The 27,763-nt window shown below is 43.0% G+C and overlaps 1 long non-coding RNA gene across 3 annotated transcripts in view; it reads right to left on the reverse strand.

The window, feature by feature from the left end:
* Positions 1–27,763, reverse strand: part of LOC131828912 (uncharacterized) — a 461,649-nt gene that overhangs the window by 411,907 nt on the left and 21,979 nt on the right. For all 3 annotated transcript variants that reach the window (XR_009352604.1, XR_009352603.1, XR_009352605.1), the window contains exon 3: positions 23,581–23,711. This is a non-coding gene — a long non-coding RNA (uncharacterized LOC131828912). The remainder of the gene's footprint in view (positions 1–23,580; positions 23,712–27,763) is intronic.

The following is a 27,763-nucleotide window of genomic DNA, read 5'->3' on the forward strand; positions in this document are numbered from 1 at the left end:
GATTGCTGAGGCTAGGACCTCTAGTACGATGTTGAATAGCAGTGGTGATAATGGACATCCCTGCCGTGTTCCTGACCTTAGCGGAAAAGCTTTCAGTTTTTCTCCATTGAGAATGATATTTGCGGTGGGTTTTTCATAGATGGCTTTGATGATATTGAGGTATGTGCCCTCTATCCCTACACTTTGAAGAGTTTTGATCAGGAAGGGATGTTGTACTTTGTCAAATGCTTTTTCAGCATCTATTGAGAGTATCATATGGTTCTTGTTCTTTCTTTTATTGATGTGTTGTATCACATTGACTGATTTGCGGATGTTGAACCAACCTTGCAGCCCTGGAATAAATCCCACTTGGTCGTGGTGAATAATCTTTTTAATGTACTGTTGAATCCTATTGGCTAGTATTTTGTTGAGTATTTTCGCATCTGTGTTCATCAAGGATATCGGTCTATAGCTCTCTTTTTTGGTGGGATCCTTGTCTGGTTTTGGGATCAAGGTGATGCTGGCCTCATAAAATGAGTTTGGAAGTTTTCCTTCCATTTCTATTTTTTGGAACAGTTTCAGGAGAATAGGAATTAGTTCTTCTTTAAATGTTTGGTAGAATTCCCCCGGGAAGCCATCTGGCCCTGGGCTTTTGTTTGTTTGGAGATTTTTAATGACTGTTTCAATCTCCTTACTGGTTATGGGTCTGTTCAGGCTTTCTATTTCTTCCTGGTTCAGTTGTGGTAGTTTATATGTTTCTAGGAATGCATCCATTTCTTCCAGATTGTCAAATTTATTGCCGTAGAGTTGCTCATAGTACGTTCTTATAATAGTTTGTATTTCTTTGGTGTTAGTTGTGATCTCTCCTCTTTCATTCATGATTTTACTTATTTGGGTCCTTTCTCTTTTCTTTTTGATAAGTCGGGCCAGGGGTTTATCAATTTTATTAATTCTTTCAAAGAACCAGCTCCTAGTTTCGTTGATTTGTTCTATTGTTTTTTTGGTTTCTATTTCATTGATTTCTGCTCTGATCTTTATGATTTCTCTTCTCCTGCTGGGCTTAGGGTTTCTTTCTTGTTCTTTCTCCAGCTCCTTTAGGTGTAGGGTTAGGTTGTGTACCTGAGACCTTTCTTGTTTCTTGAGAAAGGCTTGTACCGCTATATATTTTCCTCTCAGGACTGCCTTTGTTGTGTCCCACAGATTTTGAACCGTTGTATTTTCATTATCATTTGTTTCCATGATTTTTTTCAATTCTTCTTTAATTTCCCGGTTGACCCATTCATTCTTTAGAAGGATACTGTTTAGTCTCCATGTATTTGGGTTCTTTCCAAACTTCCTTTTGTGGTTGAGTTCTAGCTTTAGAGCATTTTGGTCTGAAAATATGCAGGGAATGATCCCAATCTTTTGATACCGGTTGAGTCCTGATTTAGGACCGAGGATGTGATCTATTCTGGAGAATGTTCCATGTGCACTAGAGAAGAATGTGTATTCTGTTGCTTTGGGATGAAATATTCTGAATATATCTGTGATGTCCATCTGGTCCAGTGTGTCGTTTAAGGCCTTTATTTCCTTGCTGATCTTTTGCTTGGATGACCTGTCCATTTCAGTGAGGGGAGTGTTAAAGTCCCCTACTATTATTGTATTATTGTTGATGTGTTTCTTTGATTTTGTTATTAATTGGTTTATATAGTTGGCTGCTCCCACGTTGGGGGCATAGATATTTAAAATTGTTAAATCTTCTTGTTGGCCAGACCCTTTGAGTATGATATAGTGTCCTTCCTCATCTCTTATTATAGTCTTTGGCTTAAAATCTAATTGATCTGATATAAGGATTGCCACTCCTGCTTTCTTCTGATGTCCATTAGCATGGTAAATTCTTTTCCACCCCCTCACTTTAAATCTGGAAGTGTCTTCGAGCTCTATTACAAAGCTGTCATCATCAAGACAGCATGGTACTGGCACAAAAACAGACACATAGATCAATGGAACAGAATAGAGAGCCCAGAAATAGACCCTCAAATCTATAGTCAACTAATCTTCGACAAAGCAGGAAAGAATGTCCAATGGAAAAAAGACAGCCCCTTCAATAAATGGTGCTGGGAAAATTGGACAGCCACATGCAGAAAAATGAAATTGGACCATTTCCTTACACCACACACAAAAATAGACTCAAAATGGATGAAGGACCTCAATGTACGAAAGGAATCCATCAAAATCCTTGAGGAGAACACGGGCAGCAACCTCTTCGACCTCTGCCACAGCAACATCTTCCTAGGAACAACGCAAAAGGCAAGGGAAGCAAGGGAAAAAATGAACTACTGGGATTTCATCAAGATCAAAAGCTTTTGCACAGCAAAGGAAACAGTTAACAAAATCAAAAGACAACTGACAGAATGGGAGAAGATATTTGCAAACGACATATCAGATAAAGGACTAGTGTCCAGAATCTATAAAGAACTTAGCAAACTCAACACCCAAAGAACAAATAATCCAATCAAGAAATGGGCAGAGGACATGAACAGACATTTCTGCAAAGAAGACATCCAGATGGCGAACAGACACATGAAAAAGTGCTCCATATCACTCGGCATCAGGGAAATACAAATCAAAACCACAATGAGATATCACCTCACACCAGTCAGAATGGCTAAAATCAACAAGTCAGGAAATGACAGATGCTGGCGAGGATGCGGAGAAAGGGGAACCCTCCTACACTGTTGGTGGGAATGCAAGCTGGTGCAGCCACTCTGGAAAACAGCATGGAGGTTCCTCAAAATGTTGAAAATAGAACTGCCCTATGACCCAGCAATTGCACTATTGGGTATTTACCCTAAAGATACAAATGTAGTGATCCAAAGGGGCACATGCACCCGAATGTTTATAGCAGCAATGTCCACAATAGCCAAACTATGGAAAGAACCTAGATGTCCATCAACAGATGAATGGATCAAGAAGATGTGGTATATATACACAATGGAATACTATGCAGCCATCAAAAGAAATGAAATCTTGCCATTTGCGACAACATGGATGGAACTAGAGCGTGTCATGCTTAGCGAAATAAGTCAAGCAGAGAAAGACAACTATCATATGATCTCCCTGATATGAGGAAGTGGTGATGCAACATGGAGGCTTAAGTGGGTAGAAGAAGAATAAATGAAACAAGATGGGATTGGGAGGGAGACAAACCATAAGTGACTCTTAATCTCACAAAACAAACTGAGGGTTGCCGGGGGGAGGGGGTTTGGGAGAAGGGGGTGGGATTATGGACATTGGGGAGGGTATGTGATTTGGTGAGTGCTGTGAAGTGTGTAAACCTGGTGATTCACAGACCTGTACCCCTGGGGATAAAAATATATGTTTATAAAAAAAAAAAATTTAAAAAAAAAAAAAAAAAAGAATAACAACAACAACAAAAAAAAAAAAAACAAAAAAAAAAGAAAAAAAAAAAAGAAAAGAGAGATAAACTCAGAGGAGCTAATGTAAAAGTGAGAGTAGGGCTTGTCAGAGAGAGGAGAAAAGGGACAGGAAACCAGACCCGGCTGTGACCTGCCGCCGGCACTATCCTGCGGGTTGATTTGCTGGAGCAACGTCTGCTGGAGGTCAGGTGGTGCCCACCAGCAGGCTTCTACCTGGTTCCAGTGCCTGACAGCAGTCCTCAGGGACAAGATGCAAAGGACACACCCACCCCATCAACTGGTACAGCCCAGCTGGGGCACAGACCTCAGAGACACACTTGGCATGTTCAAGTCCAGGTGCCAATGTGACTGTGTTAACAGCAGGCAAATCACTTAACCTTCCCGTGGCTTCATTTTGTCTCAATAATACAAATAACAGCACCTCCTATTTTGGGAGGTTATTGAAAGTACTGAATGAAATAATGTATGTAAAGTACTTACAACGCTGTCTGGCATGTAGCGAAACTTCGATTAACATTTAGCACTGTCTGGTATGAAGGTGTTCTGTGGCATAAAAAGTGCCGGGAGATAGGGTTGGAGATTTTAATGGGGCATCCGGAGTTCATGGAGAGCCTTTGAGGGCTCTGAACATCGAATGAGGCCATCCAAGGGCATTCCAGCACCCTGAGGACAAGGACCAGACCCGACACACTGACACAGTGCTGAGCACATCAAAGACACTTAATGCTCATAGAATGACTGATACCTGTCAACGAGGAAAGAGATCCTCAGGCAAGAGCTAAGATGGGGAGAAGGAGGATCATGATGGAACCAGGAGGCTGGGATGGAAATGCAGCCAACAGAGCAGAGCTGTTCTGTGCCACAGTCCTTACGACATTCCTCCCGATCATTCTCTGTGCAGGAAGACAGCGAGAGCAAAAGCTTATGGACAGAAATCGGTGAAGCCATCATTATCACCATCATGAGGTTTCTTTTTTAAATTAACTGTAGTATCAACATTTTTTTAAAGATTTTATTTATTTATTTGACAGCAAGAGACACAGGGAGAGAGGGAACACAAGCAGGGGGAGAGAGAGAGGGAGAAGCAGGCTTCCCATCGAGCAGGGAACCCGACAGGGCTCGATCCCAGGACCCCAGGATCATGACCCGAACCAAAGGCAGATGCTTAACAACCGAGCCACCCAGGCGCCCCCATTGTGAGGTTTATAATGTTTAAACACTAACAGGAACGGTAACTACACTGACTGAATCTTCCCGTGTGCCAGACACTATGCTAAGTGCTTCCCTCCAGGCTGAAACGCTAGCTCTTAAAATACTGAGAAAATGTTATCACATACATTACAAACCAGCTATGACACCAAGCACCCTCAGCGAGCCCCTGCTCCCCTGAGTATCTGAGCTTCCTCCAGGATCCCCTGCGTCCCCTGTTCCCAGGACCTAAAAGCACAAAAGGAGACCTCAGAGGCCCCTGTCCAGCATTACAATCTGAGCCTCTTCAAATTGGTCAGTGCCCCTATTAAATATTTTGAAAATCACTCCTGTATTCCATGCATTAACCAACTTAATTCTTACATTATTCTTTCATTCTGGGAGATGATACCAAGGCTCAAAAAGGCAGACTTGTCCAGAGCCCCAGCTCAGAAGAGACTGAGCACAGGTTCTATCTGACTCTATTTTGAGCTCCTGGTCCCCCCACCCCCACCCCAGAAGGGTAAGTTTTATACTGGAGACTACAGAACGTAATGCTGAACAGAGTGGTCACACTAAGTAAATCAACAGGCGAAATATGATTTCCAGAAACTTCCTGTTTTAATAGGTCAGAGAGAAATCACGCAACTCTGTTAAAAACATCAGGCTCCTGAGCCTCAATCCATACCAGATACTAAGCTTGCCTAGCTAAGTTTATGCCATGGGTAACATTTCCATGGGTGGTGACATTTAGAGTGGACTGTTACATCTTCATCTAGCAGAAAAACCCAAATTCTTTTCCTCCATCCTTAAATTGAACTGATCTCATCCCAGATGCTATGGTTGTTTGCCTTTAGCTTCCACAACAAAAGTAAACGGCAGTACCATCTGTTACAGCGGCTATGTGAAAAGGTCACCAGCCTCTCCCATTGTCTCTTTACTTCAAGTTAACAGTTAACGAAACAGAAAGATGTGTATTTAGTATGAACTCTTGAGTTTCTTCTGGGGGTAATGGGAGAATCCAAAAATAGGACTCAATTTAGGTTGCCATAATACAGGCCTGAGAACTTAACCAAGAAGTCAGAAATGGAATAAAGCCTAAAGAAAATAAGAAGGACTTATTATGGGGGGGGGGCAGATTAAGGAATTTGAAAAACAGATTAATAAATAAGTCCAGAGGTAGCTTCTAGGAGGAAAAATTGACAGACAAATAAAAATGTAGACGAATACTTTTTCATTGTTTCAATCAGGCAATATAGAACACACTCTGTAGGTCCTATGAGCATTTCCAAGGACTCCAAAAAGCACTTGAGAAAATTTGGCCTTCATTTTTGCCTGTTCTAGACAGATAATAACATATATGCATAGAGAAATATCTAGAAGAATATTCTTCAAAATGTTAACAGTGTCTCTGGATGACAGATTTGGAGCAATTTTTCTTTCTTCTTTATACTTCTCTATACTTCTTGAATTCTTTACAGTGAACATTTCTCATTTTTATGGTCAGAATAAAAACTCTACAGCCATTTTCTTTTTTTTAAGTGTCCCAAACATGATTCCGTGTGAAATATAATACATGAAAAAAGCTCCATTAAGTATGAAACAAATCACAGTCACATTTGCTTTGTGACAAATAAGCGTCACACACTTTGAATCACAATGAGATCTCACCAAAATACCTGCTACTCTCCAGTGGGATTGTGCCCCCCAGCACACGAAGGGCAGCAGGATCCCAACGAGTAAATGAGTTCAGCAGTACGAGAAAATCCATCTGGGGGTTAACATGATTAACCTCACTTCGAATCTGGGACACTAGCGTTCGTGGTAGACCTTCTCTTTCATGGCACTTTGGGCTAACACCGAAAACAATGCTTAATGACCACATTTACTTTTCTATAAAACAGTTCAACAGACTTGAAGACTAGCAGATAAACTTATGGTCATCTAAACTACTTTTAAATCAATAATCAGGGCGCCTGGGTGGCTCAGTGGGTTAAGCCGCTGCCTTCGGCTCAGGTCATGATCTCAGGGTCCTGGGATCGAGTCCCGCATCGGGCTCTCTGCTCCGCAGGGAGCCTGCTTCCCTCTCTCTCTCTCTGCCTGCCTCTCCATCTACTTGTGATTTCTCTCTGTCAAATACATAAATAAAATCTTTAAAAAAAATAAAAATAAAAATAAAAATAAATCAATAATCAGACTTGGGAAAAACACTCTATCTCAAATTTTTAATTTTTTTTTAAGATTTTATTTATTTATTTGACACAGAGAGATCACAAGTAGGCAGCGAGGCAGGCAAATGGGGAGGGGGAAACAGACCCCCCACTGAACAGACAGCCCAATGCCGGGCTCCATCCCAGGACCCTGAGATCATGACCTGAGCTAAAGGCAGAGGCTTAACCCACTGAGTCACCCAGACGCCCCCATCTCAAATTTTTTTTTTCCAAAGATTTTATTTATTTATTTGACAGACAGAAATCACAAGCAGGCAGAGAGGCAGGCAGAGAGAGAGGAGGAAGCAGGCTCCCTGCTGAGCAGAGAGTCCGATGCAGGGATCGATCCCAGGACCCTGAGATCACGACCTGAGCTGAAGGCAGAGGCTTTAACCCACTGAGCCATCCAGGCGCCCCTACCTCAAATTTTCAAATGCATCTTTCTCGTCATTAATGGAAAGTAATTGAGGCAGACATTTGAAAATTTGTATGCGTACATGTGGGGTCATGGGAACGGGCATGTGACCCAGATCTAGCAAGTTATTGCTCTCAATCCAGGGATTGGTCTAAGAGGTAAGCACAGAACAGGACCAATCAGTACTCCATTCAAAGAGAAATACGGAGACTGGGAGACGCAGGAATCACAAGCTTTAAGGACCACATAGGCCAGTCACTGCTGGGGCCTGGCTCACCATGGCTGGGGAAGCAGGTGCCTGAGAATAAAGCCAAGGGAAAGCAAGCTGAGCTGAGAAACATGAAGAGACGGGATCCTGATGAACTCAGTGATGCTGTTTTAACCTCTCGATCCAGTGCCACCAGTTTGAGTTGTGTGTCCCTCACTTGCTGCTGGTAGTACTCAATAAATATGAGCTATTTACTTATTAATCCCCAGATGTTCCCCTGAACTCAGACTGAGATAGCATTTACATGACACTAGAGTCCTCTTCGTTGGGAGGTGGGAATCATATCTCTTCAGCTTTATACTCTTGGTCCCTATCACAATATCACAATAAATGTGTTATGAATGAAAGAATAAATGAATAACACAAACATACTTTTTAAAAACTGTACTGGATCAAATAGGACAGTGTGTCTTTTCATTAAGTGATTAAAATTATAAGAGTCATAATGATAATTCCTTCAAGATACAGCACCAATAAAGAAATGAAATATTTTGTTAAACTAACGGGGAGAAGCCGTGGATTTCCAGAATCCTAATTTTTCTAGAGTTTTCATTCAAGGCCTCCATTTCTCCCTGGGCCTATTAAGATGTGTCAATACTAACATAACACAATTTAAAAAAAAAAAAAAAGGAAAAATAATTAAATCAGTTTAAAAAAAAAAAAGATGCATCTATACTTATATTCAAAACACACAGATAAACACCAGGCATCTGGAAGAATGATCCCAGCATTTGGATCAGCTGGATCTATGGAAATGAATGTCTGTTGGTTGGGAGCAGGCCTGAGAAGTATGACGGAGTCAGTGGGTAATGTGGACAGAGCTATGTCCACTGGATCCAGGAATCTGGAGGAGAAAAACAGAGCAGGGTCCAGAATGACAGGCCAAAGTAAAGGGGAAAAAAGGTGGAAGGACCACACTTTAAAGGAGCTGGAAGCAGGGGCACCTGAGTGGCTCAGTGGGTTAAGCCTCTGCCTTCGGCTCAGGTCGTCATCTCAGGGTCCTGGGATGGAGCCCTGCATTGGGCTCTCTGCTCAGTGGGGAGCTTGCTTCCCCTTCTCTCTCTCTGCCTGCCTCTCTGCCTACTTGTGATCTCTGTCTGTTAAATAAATGAAAAAAATCTTTAAAAAAACAAAAAAGAGTTGGAAGCAAAGTTTGAATTAGAGGCAGGACGGGTATTCAGGTGGAGATGCAGACTGGATGCCAGGGGAGGATCAGGAAGCCAGGCTCTAATAAAGCTGGAAGCACACTTAGAAGCCAGTTCTGGCGAGGAGGCTTGACGACCTTCTCCAGTGTCAGCACAGGCATTGCAAACTGGCAGTCCTCAGGCAGAATTTTGCCCAGAGAAAGGTGTTGTTTGGTCTGTACTCTCTTTCTTTAAAAGGTTTTTAGACCTTTGCGTTGGAAGGTCAAGAGCTGGGAACAAAACCGGCTGCGACAGTTACCCTTCGAGTGCTTTGCATATTTGAATGCATTTAATCCTCATAAGAACATGTGTGGAGTGCTTACAATAGATATGCCAGGCACTATCCAAGCGCTCTCTGTGTATTAACTCATGGATGCTTTTAGTGATCCTATCCCCATATTACCTATGAGAAAACAGAGGCACAGAAAAGTGAGTCGTTTGCTTGAGGTTTACGCAGCTCATAAACGGCAGAGACCCTTCCCAGGCTAACACTGTTGCCAGCCTCCATGCTGTTCAAAACGCAGTAAGCCTCACACAAGCAACAAAAGAAAAAATAACTGGGCTCGGGGCACCTGGGTGGCTCAGTTGACTAAGCTTCATCTCTTGGTTTCCAGTTGGGTCATGGTATCAGGGCGGTGAGATGGAGCCCCCCCGGCTCCATCTGGCTCTGTACTCAGTGGGGAGTCTGCCGGAGACTCTCTCTCCCTCTCCCCACCTTTTACATAAGATTCTCTATCTCTCGGCCCCTCCACTCCCACCCTACACATTCTCACTCAAAAAAAATAAAAAATTTTTAAAAAGAGAGAGAGAGAAAGAAAAAGAAAAAGAAAAAATAACTGGGCTTCATCAAAAGTAAAAACTTTTGTAGAGCACAGAACACTAAGAGAATGAAAAAACCCACAGAATGAGAGAAAATGTTTACAAATCTTTATATCTAAAGAAAGGATTAACATAAAAAATGCATAAAGTTCCTGTAACTCAACAACAACAACAAAAAGCAAACTGATCCAAAAGAAAAAAATGGGCAAAGGATCTGAATGGATCCTTTTCCCAAAAAAAGATATATAAATGGCCAACAAGCACATAAAAGGATGCTCAAATCACTAGTCATTAGAGAAATGCCAATTAAAGCCACAATGAGATACCACCTCACATCCATTCGGATGGCTCATATCAAAACACTAGAAAGTAGGGCGCCTGGGTGGCTCAGTGGGTTAAAGCCTCTGCCTTTGGCTCAGGTCATGATCCCAGAGTCCTGGGATCAAGCCCCGAGTTGGGCTCTCTGCTCAGCAGGGAGCCTGCTTCCTCCTCTCTCTGCCTGCCTCTCTGCCTGCTTGTGATCTCTGTCTGTCAAATAAATAAATAAAATCTTAAAAAACAAAACAAAACACTAGAAGGCAAGTCCGACGAGGATGTGCAGAAATTGGAGCCCCTGTGCACTGGCATTGGGAATGTAAAATGGTGCCAGGGTGGAAAGCCATCTGACAATTCCTCAAAGAGTTAAAATAGAAATATCATATGACCTGGCAATTTCACTTCCGGGTATGTACCCCAAAGAAGTGAAACCAGGGACTCAAACTGACACTTGGAGTCAGTGTTCCTAGCAGCATTATTGACAACAGCCAAAAGGTAGAAACAAGTGGAATGACCCTCAACATATGAACATATAAACAAAATGTGGTACATATAGAAACGAGTAATATTCAGCCTTACAAAGGTACTAAAATTCTGACACATGTTACAACATGGATGAACCTTAAAAACATCCTGCTAAGTGAAATAAGCCAGACACAAAAAGACAAACACTGTAGGATTCCACTCACAATGAGGCACTTACAGTAATCAGATTCATAGAGACAGAGAACAGAATAAAAGTTACCACAGACTGAGGGGAGGAAGAAACAGGCAGTTATTATTCAATGGGTACAGAGTTTCTGTTTGGAATGAGAAAGTTCTGGAAATGATTAGTGGTGATGGTTGCATAACATTGTATGAATTGTAAATGAACTTCATGCCACCAAACTGTACTCTTAAAAACAGTAAAAATGGTAAATTCTACGTTGTATGTATTTAGCCACAATAAAAAAAAAAAGTGTTAAGCCTCAAAGAGATGTTATGCAAAATAATCTCCGCCCATTTGAAATCAAATACTAAAGTCTGAGAAGAGTCAGGGGAACAGATAGAAGAGAATCTATCCAGTTAGCCAAAAGGATAGAAGGAAAAGAAAAAAAGTTTAGTAATAAATGGTCAGCAAAAATTGGCAAATCTTTAGGAGACATGAACAAAGCTTTTTTTTTTTTTTTAAAGAAGCAAAAAGCTTTAAAAAAAAAAACTTTCAGAAAGAATTAAATGCAAGAATGCCTACCAATTAGATATATGCTCAGAGAGACATGTGCCAAGATAATAAAATAAATGTTCAAATTCTCAGCTACCCTAATCCAGCAGAGTACTAAAGTTAAATGTCCTTGTTTCACATGGATCTGAATGCAGAATAGAGCCCAAAAATTTTAATTACAACAGAAGCGTACCCAGAGTATATGGAATGTCCTTGGGAGCTTTCAATCACTCCAAAGGACTAACACAAAATTTAAAAATACCGTCACCCCTGCCTTGTCTGCCAGGGATATATCTGAAGACCAACAATTGATACCTGGACCATCAGACAGTTCCCTATATATACTATGTTTTTCATATATACATACACACACATACACACACACACACACACACACACACATATCATACTATATGATAGGACTACATATGACCATATATGATCATATGACTAATGATACATATATGGTATGATATTTACTATGATAAAGTTTAACTTATAAATTAGGCACAGTAAGAGGTTAACAAAAATAATCAATAACAAAATAGGACAATTATAACAATATACTGTAATGAAATTTTTGTGAAGTGGTCTCTCTCTCAAAATACCACTGAAACGTACCCACCCTTCTTGGATGATGTGAGATGATAAAAGGCCTGTCAGATGAGATGAAATGAGGTGAAGGATGCAGGCGTTGTCACGTAATGTTAGGGTACTATTGACTTTCAGACCATATGTCAGGAGGGAGCACACCTGCTTCCAGACCAAAGTTGCCCATGGTAACTGAAAGCACGGAAAGTAAAACCCTCGGATAAGGAGGGACTAATGTATAAATCTGCCATAAAACTATCCATTAGAGGCTGACATATTTTACATAAAATGAATGTGAATTCCACAACTGCACAGCAAGGTCATGGGACTGTAAATTATTCTGCAGTTCTCTGTGTCTTCCATTGGAGCCTTCTGGATTCTCCTAAAACTTTAACTTGACCCACATTAAGTTAACATATGCTAGGGACTCCTACCCCTACAGGAATATTGGTTTATTTAAGAGAAGACTAGATTCAACCCCAGGACGTTCCACGAAGTCCCTGGGAGGTGTTGGGCAAGTCATTCAACTCCTCCAAGCACCAATTTCCTTTGTCTGCAGTAGAGACTAGACAAAATGATTTCTGAAGTCTCTTTAACACACCATGAGTCACATTTCGTTCCTTTCTTTTTGGGAGGGGCGACATTTTTTGCTTTTCTTTTCCAAATACATCACTGTCCAAATTGAAAGCTGCAGAGTTTCATAAACCTTTCATAAAAATGTTATTCAGTCCCTCCAAACGTATTTTCTTCTTATCTCCCAGCTGTTCACACACAAAGATGATCAGAGAACCCACTCTCCATTATATATTTTTTTATGTATATGGACCCGTTAGTCCATAAAGGATTTGAGTCTCTCTCATTTCATTAGCGTCTAAAAATTTCAAAATTCTCTTATACAAGGACTGTGCATAATCTTATTTTAAGACTAAATCCTTTTCCCAAAAAAATTATGCTTAAAAATGTTTACTTTGGGCTTTTTCTCCATTATAACAGGAAAGTGACATATGCATAAAGAAGGATGCTAAGTGAATATAGATTTGATACTGATGACTTGCAGCCAACTACCGCCCTTTCTCTCCTGGCTTGATGGCTAATCACCAAAATACATTCCAGAGCTGTTCTCTCTCCTCATATACTTCATTTGAGAATGAATTAATTTCTGTTTCAAGTTGTCCCATCTGGGAAAACCTAGATCCCATCAACAACAGCTTGAGAATAGAATTGAGAGGAGCAGAAAGGCAAAAAAGAAGACTTAAAAATTAAAATAAGCTTTCTTCAGTCTAAGTCCAGAAAGGAAGCTTTGGCTTTCGATGTGCAGTCAAGCTATGCAAAGAAGATTCTCTGTTCTCTTTTGGTACTGAGTGAACCAAACACTCAAGTTAATGTTCAACATTAACAAACTAATAAATTAATTATTTAAAAATTAATTAATTAATTGATGTTTGACAACATTAATTAGTCTTTAGTGGAAGAGTACAACACCAAAACTCCACAGCAGACCTCTTTCCCCTGGCACAACAAATCTCAACTGAATTGTTAGGCCAGTTCTGGTCTGTCATGTCCCTAGCAGACCTGCCACAATTTAGCTGGAATTTTCTCAAAATAGAGGGGAATTCTGTTTTGTAGAATTTTAAAAATGGGAAGACCCCAAGTTTTAATTATATAGGCATCTATATTTACACTGGCATCTATATTCTATATGAAATTTCTTCAGTTTATTCTATAATAACATATTAAATGATGAAGATTGCAAAGTAAGATCAAGGAAGATGCTATCTGCAAGCCGGTCAGGTCCCAAGCCAAAGCAGAACCCAAATGTCAAAATAAGTACCACTAATATGATTCATTCATTTATTCATAAGCAACATCTCTTTTCAACTACTCCAGGCACTGTGCGGGCTCCTACAACATTACAACCCCAGGGCAGAAAAGCGCTACTGGAGAAGTATAAAAAACAGTGCCCTATTGTCCCCACGAACCCCATTACAAAGATTCTGATGGCCTGGAAAATAGAAGTGGGGCCACATCTTCTTCAGCCTCTAACCAGGCTGGGCCAGAGCAGGCTTTATGACAGCTTTGACCCAAAGACAGACAGGTGAGAACATTGGTATCCTCCTAGGGAGATGCAACATAGGTATATGGCTGGGTGGGGAGAAGTTGAGCTTACCTCCAGACAGAGAGGAGCTCTGGAGGGGGAGCCTTTTTCAGCTGTTTGACCCTGACCTACCAAGGAATCCAGAATTTGGGAGAAATGAGACACCACAGAGAAGCCATTAGAAGAATGGAGAAGAACAGAAAGGAGGGAAGAAGTCCTACAAATGAAAGGAATCCTTCCTCATCCTAAATCAGGACAGGAGCTCAGGACCTCATTCCGTCCAAGAAGCACAGAGAAGGTGAAACACAAACTCGAACCAAAAGAAAGAGGATTAAAGCTCTCTGAGGGCTAGGAAAAGAGAAAGGAGTATCCAAGTGAGCCCACATCCCAGAAAATTCTGTTTTGAACCACGGGAAGGAAGGCACATAGAAGAGAAAAATAGAACAGCTCAAGTTGCTGATGCGTGACCAAGAAATGAGACAGCCTGAGGAACGGATGACAGGAGTACATTTCCAAGCGTGGCAGTGATATAATGGAGCACACAGACATACTCATCTCCAAAGACGAGAAAAGACTCAACTCATTGTGAAGCCAAGTTTTTAATTTAGAATTCACAAGTTGCTCTTGTTAAAAAAAAAAAAACAAAAAAACCTCTGCCCCAGAGTTTCTTCTCTGGCCAGATCAGACATGTACTTCACAGACTTCCAGCAGAAGACTGGAGTGTCAACAGGTACTGAGGAGGGGCTCAGAAATCCAGTTCCTGGAACCTTCAAGTCTAGGAATCTTACACTCAAGAGAGGAAAATAAAAAGTTGGGAGTGAAACGACTCACCGGTTGGCTGTTTGGGTTGCAAACAGAAAGATGCTGAAGAGTTAGAAGAGTGCAGAGAAACCAGAAGCAGAAGTTGGGTAGAATTAACACTGGCAATGAAAGGCAAGCCTTCAAAATACCCCAAAGTCATAGACTTAATGTTAGAGGAGCTGGATGCCCCCCAAAATCTGCAGTGCTCTGCTAGAGCCAGCAGACGGATCTATAATCATGTCGTCTAAGGAAGCTTACAACCACGGTCCTCACAGAACGGAATTCTCTCATGGATGCTAGCTTTGACTCAATTCCGTCCTTCCCTCGGTTTCCAGTAAAACCATCTGAAACCCTTGCAAAGTATATATTTTAAAAAGTTAAAAAGGGACTCTCATACAAGTGTCAAATGAACACATATCAAAGAAGTCATTCAGTTTGTTAATTAACGAGGGAAACAGTGAGATGGTAGAGCTCCTCCAAAGAGCATTTTCAGAATCTAGGTTCTCCTAAGTACTGGGGACTCCGTCAGAACTAGGTCACTGTGCTACATACAAAACAGGCTAACGACCAACGGAGCAACAAGCCAGACCTTTGAGGTTATCATTGCTATTGAACAGAAATCGTTTGCCAAATCTACATGTTAAAATGTTACCTCACTAAATTTAGAAAGTGTATTTAATAGTAATAAGTGGTTTGAACAAAGTATATTCTCCTGCCTAAATACTCCTTGGGTATTAAAAGGACATATTACCCAACCTCTTACTTCCAAGTTTTAAATGATTTTTCTTAACTCCTTGATGCTTAATTTTGTAATAGAGCATGAGCAAATCTCATTAATCACAGAAGCTGGAGAACCTCCCCCACCTCACGGTTTTTAAAACTAGACTGTCCAAACAAAAGGTAGACCTTGGCCTTGACTGATTAGCAGAAAGAATGGTGTGTGAAGAAAGAAAAGACATTGAGATGGCAAAGGGAAACAGCTAAGCCCTGCTAACCTTGGCCATCTTCTGGCCTGCTGGACCTCACTGACCATGCCACACTGAAGTCTGGAGGTGAGAAGCAGAAATCACGCTCTCCTGTCTGAGCCAGACGGACCACCTAAGCACAGTTGTCTCAAGATGGAACCTCCAGTGAGAAATCGAATGCATATTCTGCAGAAAGGCTAGTCTTCGAGTGGCATACAAAAGCCAGCTTCAAGGTTCTCTTGGAGAGAGCAGGTGGTTGAAACATTTGGTGTTGCCCTCCAGGACACGCCTTTCCAAGAAGATGTGGTTGGTGCAACCAGCTTCACGTGGAACCAGGAGTAGTTACCTCACCCAGAACCCACCCCAGAGAGAAGAACCCAGCACCTGACACCCCAAAACCAAAACTCGGCCCTCCTTTATCCTTCCCTTCCATGCCCTCTTTTTGCATAAGATTTTTTTTTTTCAATTACTTTCCACCAAGGATGAGCAAAAGATCACGAAAAGCATTTTCACATGAAGGCAGAGCTGTACCCTAGGAACAGGGTAGACACAGGTGTGAAAGTAAGTGGCCAAGTCTAGAAAACCAGAGAATAAAACCAGATTGGTGTTTTGAATGACTTTTACGGACGTATTTGCCTGGCTTCTATCAGCTCTTGTGCTAGGTTGGATGAGTGGGGGTAGGAAAGATACTCTGTGGCCTCCTAAAAGTAAGAGCTGAAACTACAATGAGATACCATTTCACATCCACTAGGACGACTATAATTTAAAACAATAATAATAATAACGGGAGCAGGGAATCATAACAAGTGTGAAGGAGGGTGTGGAGAAACTGAACCCTACTGAACCCTTCCCTATTGCTGGTGGGAATATAAAATGGTGCAGCCACTGGCTGTTTCTAGAAAAGTTAAACATAGAATTGCCATAGCCATTCCCCCCCTAGGCATAGACCCCAAAAGAGATGAAAACAGGTACTAAAAGAAGTACTTGTGCAGATGTGACCACAGCAGCACTATTCACAGTAGCCAAAAGGTGGAAACAAACCGAACACCCACAAACGGGGGAACAGAGTGACAAACGGCTGCACGCGCATGCAAGAGTTTTGTTCAACCGTAGAAAGGAATGGAATGTCGATGCCGGCCACAATGTGGACAAACCTTGGAAACGTTATGCTAAGCAGAAAAGGCCACACACGGAAGGTCACATATTGCCATAATTTCATTTACATGAACTATCCGGGAAAGGTAAGTGCATAGCAATAGAAAGCAGACTGGTAGTCATACGGAGAGAGGCTGGGGAATAACTAGTTAGGTGTGGCGGGGCGGGGGACTTATTTGGAGGCGATGAAAATGTTTTGGAATGAGATAAAGGTGGTGTTTTCACAACATGATAAGTGTACTAAATACTGAATTATACACTTGAAAAGAGCTAATCTTACAGTATTTTGAGTTTCATCTCAGTAAATGAAAAGGAACAGAAAATAAGAACAGGGGCGCCTGGGTGGCTCAGTCGTTAAGCATCTATCTTCAGCTGAGGTCATGATCCCAGAGTCCTGGGATCGAGTCTGGGATTGAGCCCTGCATCGGGCTGTCTATTCAGCGGGGCACCTGCTTCTCTCTCTCCCACTCCCCGTGCTTGTGTTCTCTCTCTCTCTCTCTCTCTCTCTCTCTGTCAAATAAATAAATAAATAAATAAAATCTTTTAAAAAAAAAAGAAAGAAAGAAAATAACAACAATGACAATAATAGTATTAAGTGGCAAACAGTAAAATCCAAGTTAATCCAATGGCCTTCAGAATGTGAAAATATGCAGAGTAAACTAGAGTTTGGGCAGAAGAGGGAGCAAGAAACACACAAACATATAGAATCTACGTGATGAGAAAAGATTCAGGAACTACACTGATGACGTCCCTCATCGTGTCGCTGCTATTCTACTTGACTGATGATCTCCTCTAAATATAGAAGAGAATAAAAGAGAATAAAAAACATAGAAATCCTTCAAAACCAAGAAAAAAATATTGAAGATGCACGAAATTTGCAGCACAAAGAGTTGACCTGATAGATCATTCAGTCCAAACACCCTAACTTTGCAGATGGGAAGTCAAGACTCAGAGAGACCGACTCCCTTTCCCAAGGCTCATCGCAGAGCTGGGGCCAGCAACAACTGGGGTGGCCTGGGGACTCTGCTTTCCATGACAGAAGCTCCCACTGAGTTCTCTGTGGTCTTATTTTTTTCTCTTGAATCACAGATCTAAAATGTTTCCAGGCCTGCAGCAAAGCAGTGTCAGCCACCCCCTCCTCAGCTTTTCAGCATTCCCATCCCACGAAAATCAGGCTAAAATTAACATCTCTAGAGCAGCCTTCAGTGGAAAAGCCCCAAAGATGCAACCTAGCTTGTGTAAGAAATCAGCCCAGGAAGCGGGCACACTCTGCCTGGTTCCCAGAGATAGGGATGGGAAATGAAGACACGGTAGGCATCTGCAACGTACATGTCAATTAGGGTCACCTCGTCCTCTGAGGGTCAGACCAAAGAGCCTGAACTCCTATCCAGGAGCTGTCTTCTAGATCATTCCTTCCAGCCCTCACCTTCCATTCTAAAAGGCTGATGAGGGGTGCCTGGTTGGCTCAGTGGGTTAAAGCCTCTGCTTTCGGCTTGCGTCGTGATCCCAGGGTCCTGGGATAGAGCCCCACATCGGGTTCTCTACTCGGTGGGGAGCCTGCTTCCACCTCTCTCTCTGCCTGAGTCTCTGACTACTTGTGATCTCTATCAAATAAGTAAATTTTTTTTAAAAAATCTTTAAAAGGCTGATGAAGCAATTTTCCCAAACAAAGACCATTCTCTCCAAAAGCCAGCTGTCTAAATAACTTTTTTTTTTTTTACCCAACTGCATGTATGTTTTGGGACTGGTGTATTCCCTCCCTTCCTTCCTTCCTCCCCGTGCCAGTTACCAATATGGGTTACTTCCTTATGGGGCCTCCTCCAAGAGGAAGAGTGTGTAGTAGACCCCGGATGGATAGTTCAGCATCAAGTTAAATGCAGGTAAGTAGCAGGAGCCGCCGGCAGGAAACCCAGAAGCTTCATACTCCAACAGACCTACCACCAACTGAAGGCAGCACGTAATACATTGCTATTTAATTTTGCCAAAAAGGGATCTTTGTCTTCATTATGTTTTCAAACTTTTAGTCTCTGTAACACAATTTACTTATTAAGTGTAGATTTTTGTTGGTGTTTTCGGAGCACCTAATACAGCATAGCATCATGTCAGAAAGGCTTCTCTCCCATAATTATTTAATTTCAAATAAAATTGGGATTAAGAATGTAGCACGGGGTACCTGGGTGGCTCAGCTGGTTAAGTGTCTGCTTTCTGCTCAGGTCATGATCTCAGGTCCTGGTATTGAGTCTGCTTCTCCCTCTGCCCCTCCCCCTGCTTGTGCTCTCCCTCTTGCTCTCTCTGTCTCTTAAATTAAAAAATAAAATCGTTAAAAAAATAATAATAATGTAGGGCACCTGGGTGGCTCAGTGGGTTAAAGCCTCTGCCTTCAGCTTGGGTCATGATCTCAGGGTCCTAGGATCCAGCTCTGCATCAGGCTCTCTGCTCGGCAGGGAGCCTACTTCCCTTCAGGGAGCCTACTTCCCTTCCTCTCTCTGCCTGCCTCTCCACCTACTTGTGATCTCTGTCAAATAAATAAATAAAATCTTTAAAAAATAATAAAAATTAAAATATTGTAGGCTCTGGAGTTAGAACACTCATGTTCAGATTTTGGCTTCGATTATCCCCTGTGTGGTTTTTGGCTCTATGTTTAACCTCCCTTGTCCTCAGTTTGCCCAACTATAAAATGAACATAACAATAAGAACCTCCCACTTAAAGCCATTATGAGAAAAAAAATGAAATAAAACATTTGAAGTACGTATGAGTTCCTGGCACATTCCAAGAGCTCAGTAAATGTTACCTATTGTTATCCTTCCCCAAAAGGGGCCTATTAATCACACTTAAATCGTGGAGAAGAACCTGCCCCAGCTCCTGTCCTGACCTGTCTGCTCTGAACTTTCGGAGGGTCAAGATGGATTCATGAGTTGGAAAGGTCTGATCTACAGCCCTCTCCAGACCTTATTCCCTCTCCCACCTCCCAAAAATCCTCTGCTTGAATATCGCTACCAACAGGACACTCACCTCTTCCCCAGGCTTACCATGTCATTTCTGGATGACCCATGGCTTCCAAACACACTGGTTCTACCTCTCTCCCCTGGGTGACCAGCAGAAGGCCCCTCTTCCTTCTGCATGCTTAGCCTTTCAGACATATAAAAACACTATCGTATTTCCAAGCTGACTATCCCTATGTTCCTGAACTGTGACCTGATTTAAGGTCCCCTGGACAAGAAACTGTGCTTGTTAAAACCTCAGAACCACCCAGTACCTGCAAGGGCATCCATCCAGCTCCAGAAGGCCAGGCAGGAAAGAGGGATATCAAGGGACAAAGGGACCAGGCCTTCCCTTCATTCTCCCGCCTGCTGATCCCCAACCCTGTTCCTCTGCACTTTTGAGAATCTTCAGAGACAGGACACTGGCTTTTTTCAAACATTTCCTGAGTTGGATGAAATTGTCAGTGACCTTTCAATGGTGCCCTAATGAAGTAATTCATGCTCTCCACATCATTTTAGGAAAGGAGGAGAGAGAGGAAATGGTGTTCAGTGAGGGTTGTGTCAAGCTCAGTGCTATTTTCCATTTAAATAAACAGCAAGGATAATTGACATTCTAATTATAGTCCCATTTTAGAGATTAGGAAACTGAGACTCAGAAAGGTCTAGCAGCTTTCCCTCAATCACAGAGTGGCTGAGCCCAGATATGAGCTCAGGCCCCCCCCTTGCGCTTTTCTCTGTGTGGGACATGTCTTCCAGGGTCATGTGCTCAGGGACTCAGCTAGTGCACAGCTACTTGCTCCTACTGAGCCTGCAATCCACCAAGCTACCATAGTAATAAAGTACCCCCTGAGAATTAGGGCTCAGCAAAGTATAGTCTATGGGCCAAATCTCCCCACTGACTGTTTTTGTGAATTAAGCTTTATTGGGACATGGCCACTCCCATTGTTTTTCATCTTGTCTACAGCTTGTTTACACACTTCAGTGGCCCAGTGGTTAAGGTACAGTGAATTCCTATTCTCTAATAATGTAACTTTACTTCTCTAGGACAAGTGGCTGACTCGTAACAACATATAACATGTAACAACATGGTACCTCTGTATTGGACATCATTAGATTACACCCCCATGGTTTCCTTCTTGAAGGCATTTGTCAGTTTGTGACAGCAAAGACACAGGTAAGGTCTTTTAACGCCTCCAACTGAAAAGATAGCAAAGCACAGCTTACCACTTTGGATCCCTGACACTCACACCAGTGGGGAGAAGCCCGGGAACCAGGAAGACCCAAGAGATCAATGCAAATGAGCGCAAAGACTCCAGGCTTCAGCAGGTGTACCCACAGCCTCTGGTCACAACACCAAAATGTCTGCCAGGCCGTGAGAAAGCAATGGGTCTCCAAAGGACAAAGGAAATGGAAACTATTCCTGCATGAAAAGAACTATAACGACAATGGGGGTGCCTGGGTTACTCAGTAGGTTGAGCCTCAGACTCTTGATTTCAGTTCAGGTAATTCTCAGGGTGGTGGGATCGAAACCCACAGCAGGCTCCCTGCTTAGCAGAGAGAATCTGTTTGTCCCTCTTCCTCCCTCTCTGCCCCACCCCCTCCCAAGCATTTTCTCTCTCTCTCTCTCTCTCTTTCTCTAAAATAAATAAGTATTCTTTAAAAATAGGAAATACCCTGAAAAATGGATGTCATTAGAGACGTCTAGTTGAATACCATCAATGATGGCGAACTCATTATCTTTCATTTTCAGACAGCACTGTCAGAAACCTACAACTCGAATTTAAATGAAGCCACACAAAACCATGCTGCCCCCTCTTCCCTTTGGTTATCCTTCCCAGCTCTCTCATTCACTGTTGACATATCCCCCTTAAATTTTTTCACTTCCTAACCTCACATCCCAGATGCTCCACATCATTTTTCACATGGCATGGATTTGATTTTCACTTCCCTGACCCTAGGAATCAATCGGGTCCTAGCAGGAAAGAGATGACACACTCAAAGTTAGTAATTCGAAAGTATGAAAGTAGTTACTTTCATAAAGGGTGCATGTACAAAAGTATGAACAGAGCGTGGGGAGGCTACCAGGGACTCTGTAATTCCCCAGGGGCGTTCCCACGTTAGGTTGAAGGAATAAGGAAAGCAGTCAGCAGAGTCTGGAGACAGGGCAAGCTATGTAAAGAGGGTTGGCTGGCAGGAGCTGTGACATTCAGTTATAGATGGTACCCTCAGGGAAAGGAGCTGATGGAATAAATAACCCTTTCTCACACTTCCTCTTAATTCTAATCTCCTGCCAGAGCTTTCCATTGACCAAATGCAATGGGAAGCTTGAGGGAAAGGTTGCTCATCGATGCAGTTTATACAAATCAGACCTCCTGGGGCACAGAACAGGGTGGTGGGTGGATCTGAGGGGCAAATGGAAAATATTCAGCACAGAGGACATGTCATGTCTAGCCTGCCTAGCATGCATTCACTTTTATTCCGGTAAGAGTACCTCTAGTTTTTTTCTGAGCAACCACTCCCCTTCCCACCCCCACCATGTGATTTAAGGCGGGTTGATTGCACCTCTGACTCCAGGAGCCCTCCGGTGACTCAGGACTCAGGTCTGCCCCAGAGTCACAACCTTCTGATCACAGTGATTGGCTCAGAGATAAACATGTAACCCAGTCAGAGACAGCAAGAGGCAAGCTCTGTACTGCAGAAAAGGCATGTTCTTCTTTTCTAGGATTCCAGGACATTAGCCTGGAGCTTCCAGAAGCCATACTGCCCCCACCCCCCAGGGAAGAGCCTGAATAAAAGGAAGGTCAATTCAGTGAAGAGCAGAGCCAAGGAATAACTAGACCCTGGGAACTTGTTCAAGTTTCTGGATCCAAAGGTGCCTGAAGTCTAGCCTATTCATGCCAGTCTGAACTGGCACAAAACCCTGCAGTGTAAAGAACAATGGTGGGACATCACCTTCTAGCTGGACAGCGTAGGAAAAAGACTTAATTTTATGATCCTCAAGTCCCTTGACTTTAAAACAGAAAATTGTAAGGACACCTGAGTGGCTCAGTGGGTTAAGCGTCTGCCTTCAGCTCAGGTCATGATCCCAGAGTCCTGGGATTGAGTCTGACACTGGGCTCCTTGCTGAGTGGAGAGTTATATATATAAGTCAAAAAAACAACAACAACAACAACAAAAACCCACATAGGAAATTCTAATGCCCTTCCTGGCTTATTGTGAGCACCATATCTAAAGGTCCCCTTGTAAGCTGTAAGGCATTGTACAAATGTCACAGATGCTTCTTCAGGTCACCCTCACCTTCAGATGCACCACCCCTCAGGACATCCGTAACACACTGTTCCATAGGCAGAAGCACACAACATTCTAAAATTACTTTCAAAGCTGAGTAATGACATACTGCATAGCAGCTGTCAAGTGCAGTGGCAATCTCAACCTTGCCAGATAGGGGGAAAAAAAAAAAAAAAAGAAAAAAAAAAGAAATTGACAAAATTGGCTTCATTTTAGAGACAGACTGGAATCAGCAATGAAGAAACAGAATGAGAAAAATTCTGCTGAATTAAAAACTATGTCTGCAACAACGTCAGGACAGAGGGCGATCAGCATCGGGCAAAACTACAGAGAGATGGCCCATGCCTCGTGGGGTGCAGTGATCCAAGCAGCAGGGGTCACAGCTGGACGGTAAAGGGGTCAAAACCAAAACCCACGGACCGACAAGATGGAGGGCTTCCCTGAGGACACAGAACTGTTGAAAGGAAAAGTCCTTACATTACAACCATGAAATACTTGGGGGGAAATAGAGGCCAAAACGGCCAGCAGCAAATAGGGAAGTAAAACCCAGGCCAGAAAAACACAGATAGCAAAATCTGACAGCGGAAGCCGCCCCCGATGCTAAGTGGGGAATCCAAGAGCACTTCGCTCAATGGCTAAACCCCACGTGGAAATTTCAGAACTCGAATGGGAAAAATCCAAAGCTCAGCTAGGAAAATGTCTTACCACAGAGGCAGAAGAGAAAAACATATGTGCAAATGCTTCACGGTGCTCGGAAGTACTCCTCGCCTCCCAGACACGAATCCCAGGCTCGCGTGAAGCGCTTGGCTCTCTGCTCGTCCTGTAACCCGACTCTACTATAGACAAAAATCAAAGAGCAAAGGAAAAACTGACTTGAATCTCTAATCAATATGACACATGCACTATAGGTTACCAAGGGGCTAAAAACTGAAGGAAGCGTTTGGTAAAGCCTAAAGGAAAACAAAATCTTGTCCAACTGAAGAAAAAAGTGCTCAGAAGAAATGCATTTCAAAAAAAGGATTTTCAGGATCTGCTATGAGCAAAGGACAGGGCTAAGTGCTATGGAGCACAGGAGATGAAAGCCACACAGTCTTCTCCTCCCCACCCCCGCCAACTAAGAGTCCAGTTGGGAAGGACAGTGGCAGCAGAAGAGAGAATGTAGAACGGGTGACTGTGGGACGCACACACCGGCACACACACTGGGGCCGGACAGCTGGTGTCTGCTCAAAGCAAATCACGGAAGACAACTCACAGGTGATGTCTTGCCCTCTTTTAGTGGAGAGAGGAAGTGGCTAAATCAATCAGAAAGGAACTGTTGATGCCTTCTCCACGCTCCACAGCACCTCTCCCCCAAACACAGCATCGGCACACCCTGCCACTTTCACCTGCAAACTGTACTGTGAGCCCGCCTTCTTCCTCAAACCCCACAGCTACTACCCTCCTTGGGCCGCTGTCACCCCTTGCTGGGACTACCCTGATGACCTGCTTATCCCCGTAATAAGTCCTCCATCCAGCATCAGGCCAATGATTTCAAATGCAAACTGTATCAAAGCCTTTCCACAGCTGCCAAGACTAAAATGAAATATCAACTCCTCCAAGACCCTGTATCTTTCCGCCGCTGAGTGTGTCTCCAAGTCCATTTCATGCCAGACATTTTCATTCTCCAGCTCACTCAGGCTATTCTAACCTCACCAACCTTCACTCCGATCTGTAGATGCCCCACATTCTTTACTAATCAAAGATTTTCAGCATACCCTGTTCTGTGTCTGCGATGCTGTTCTTCCCAACTCTTCCCATAACTCTTACTTAGCTTTCAAGTCCCAATGTAAAAGTCACTTCCAAAGAAAACTCTTCCTGAACTTCCAGTATAAATTAGGTCCCAGAGCATCCTATACTTTTCTTTATCCTAGTAAGTAATTATACATTTATTCTATGTTCATTTACTATCTGACCCCCCGCAATACTAACGAGTGGGAAACCTTCCTATTTGCACCCCACAATACCCCCATCTCCTAGCACAGCTCCTGGCACCGAGCAGGGGATCAGAAAATGCTTGCTGCATGAAGGAATATACATGGTATACCAAAGCAGAGCTCACGTCCTCTTTCTTGAAAGTGTTTCCAATCTCACAGACACAAAACAATAGGAAGCAGAATAAAATAGATGAAATTCATGTATAGAATAGATTATTTGCTAAGCCCATAAACCGTGCGTGGGCAGACAGTGTAACTTACAAAACAGAAATACCAAATAAAGAAAAGGTATCCTTTTAGGGCTTTTCTATCTTCGGGGGAATTCCCATGGAGTCATTGGTAACCGCAATTCTCTACAAAGAACGGAGAATCAGGAAAAACGAAAAGAAACAACAAACCCACCCAACTGGTCCCCCTTGAAGATAAAAAGGGTGGGAAAGCATCACTACCCCACTTACAATAAGAAACAAGCTAGACAAACTGCAAATTAACTTTCACAAATCCTTCAGAAAGCTGAGGTCACAGAGCCAACAACTAACTCAAAATCTGAGGAAAGACAGGCATCCACAGGGAGCAAAGGATCCAGGCCTTTACTCAGCTGGGACAGATTTCTCAGACACCATATAAGGTATTGGGAAGAATTTAGCTAGAAATTTTTAATGAATTTCTAAAGGCTACATGTAAGCTGGCGAAGGGCTGCAGTGATGGGAACTCCTTGTACTGTCTTTGCAACTCTTCTGTAAGTCTAATGCTATTTAAGAGAAAAACCAGTTTGGGACTCATGAGCACTGTTGAATGTGGACAGAGACAGACAAACAAAAACAAAAAAGAACCATCCCATGGGAGACTTCCCATTCCCAGGCATGCATGGGAGTCTCAAAAGAGACAATGCCCAGGGGCCTGGGTGGCTCAGTCAGTTAAGCCTCCAACTCTTAATTTTGGTTCAGGTCATGGTCTCAGGGTCGTGAGATCAAGCCCCACATCAGACTCCTTTCTGGGCACGAAGGTTGCTTAGGATTCTCTCTCTCCCTGTCCATCTCCCCTCCCTTTCCTCCCCCTACCCCACCCCCCGCCAAAAAAAGACAATGCCCGTGAACATGAACTTGCTCACAAAAAAATACGAAGAAAAAAAATTAAAATTCTAGCGACTAAATCCATTCACAGATCCAAGTAGAAGTTTTCATACCTGAAAAACTAGAAATGTTTATTATGACCTTCTAGAAATCATAATGAAGTTCACTTCGTATGAATAAAAATAAATCCAGATGGAAGGGAGAGGATGCATGGCGCAGGGGGAACAAAAAGTCACAACAAGCGCTGGTAAATTCAAGTAAGATTTGACTAAAAATAAGGAGGATGGGGCAAAAATAAAGGGCGTATGGGAATGCTCAGAACTTTCTGCTCAATTTTGCTGGGAAAGTAAAATTGCCCTGAAAACCAAAGTTTATTTATTTAGATAAATAAATAATGACGATAACTTTTTTTTTTCCCCCACTGGAAAACAAAATGGAAATAAAATACTAGATAAAAATAGCACGGAAGATGGAAAAGTTGCTCAAAGGCAGACAATGGGAGGAATATTTAAAGGAAGTTAAAGCCTTCTAAAAACACTGGTCTTGTTCAAGAGGACGTACTGATTTGCTCTCAACTTTGTTTAAAAATACATGATTAAGTAGTAACATTTAAAAAATCTGGTTGCAGTTCAAGATGGCAACAGAGGAGGATCCTGAACTCACCTGGTCCCACAGAAACACCAAATCTACAGCTGCATAATGACGGACTTCCTGGGGCGGGAGGTGGGGGAGCGGTGAGTAACAAAACCAAAACCTAAATCCCGCCAGAGCAACTCCTCTGCATCCAAGCCCTGGCAGAGGCCGGGACGGGGCCTGGTTCTGGACCCCATGCCAGGTCCAGAGAACCACAGTGAGGAGGGAACGCCAAACCAAGCTGCTCCTTGAGGAGGCAAGAGTTTAAACCCCATACTAAGGGACCCCCAGTTTTTAAGACCTGCACCTGAGAGAGGAGACCCTAAAACCCACGGGGCTCGTGTCCGCAGGCCCACAAGCCCCCAGAGAACCCGCGCGGCTCTTGGCAGGCCTCGCCCGCGGGGACTCACGCGCCCAGGGCGCAGCGCTGCAGCTGTTGGAGGGCGGCCCAGACGTCGTGCGGGAGAGGCTCCTTGGCTTGCCTCGGACCTGCGGCCTGAGGACAGGCACCTGATCTGACACACATCTGGGGGTTTGCCAAGGTGCTCACTGCCCCCCGGAGCCTGGTGGGGCAATCTCTAGGCTGGGGTCCACTGCTTCAGCAAGTGGCTGCCCTCTTGGAGTTCCAAAGCACCAGAGCCCAGGGCCCCCTTCCCAGCCAAGAGGAATCTTTGCAGGGATCCAGCTCCCTTGCGCCCCTGGTTTCCGTCTGGCGTCCTGGAACTTTGTGGCTGCTGCGCCAAGGAGGCCCCTTGATCACCTGACTTTGGCTGCGGCTCCCCATTGGCTGATAAAGAAGCCAAAGGGGCCATGATCTCATTCAGCGATGCTTAGGGGCCGGGAGACTCAGCCACCTACTCCCAAGCGCGGGCTTCCAAACCTAAGTACAGTCTTTCTGTATTTGTTCATGTCAGTGAAAGCCCTGAAAATGGGAATTTTTTTTTAATTTGTAATTCTTATCTTGGAGTTAATCCTAAATTTATTTCAAGGAAATAAACATGGGCATTTTTCAAGATTTTAGCTATAAAATATTCATGACATCTTAGAAGTAGAATTAAACATGAATTTTTCTCTTCTCTTGCTTATCTATGTGTTCTATAAAAACAAAAATTACTTTGAAATTTTTTTTTGAGATTTTATTTATTTATTTGATGGAGAAAGAGAGCAAAAGCAGAGGGAAGATGTGGATGTGGGGCTCCTAAGGATGTG

The sequence above is a fragment of the Mustela lutreola genome, chromosome 4 (assembly GCF_030435805.1).
Source record: "Mustela lutreola isolate mMusLut2 chromosome 4, mMusLut2.pri, whole genome shotgun sequence".
Classification (NCBI taxonomy): Eukaryota; Metazoa; Chordata; class Mammalia; order Carnivora; family Mustelidae; genus Mustela; species Mustela lutreola.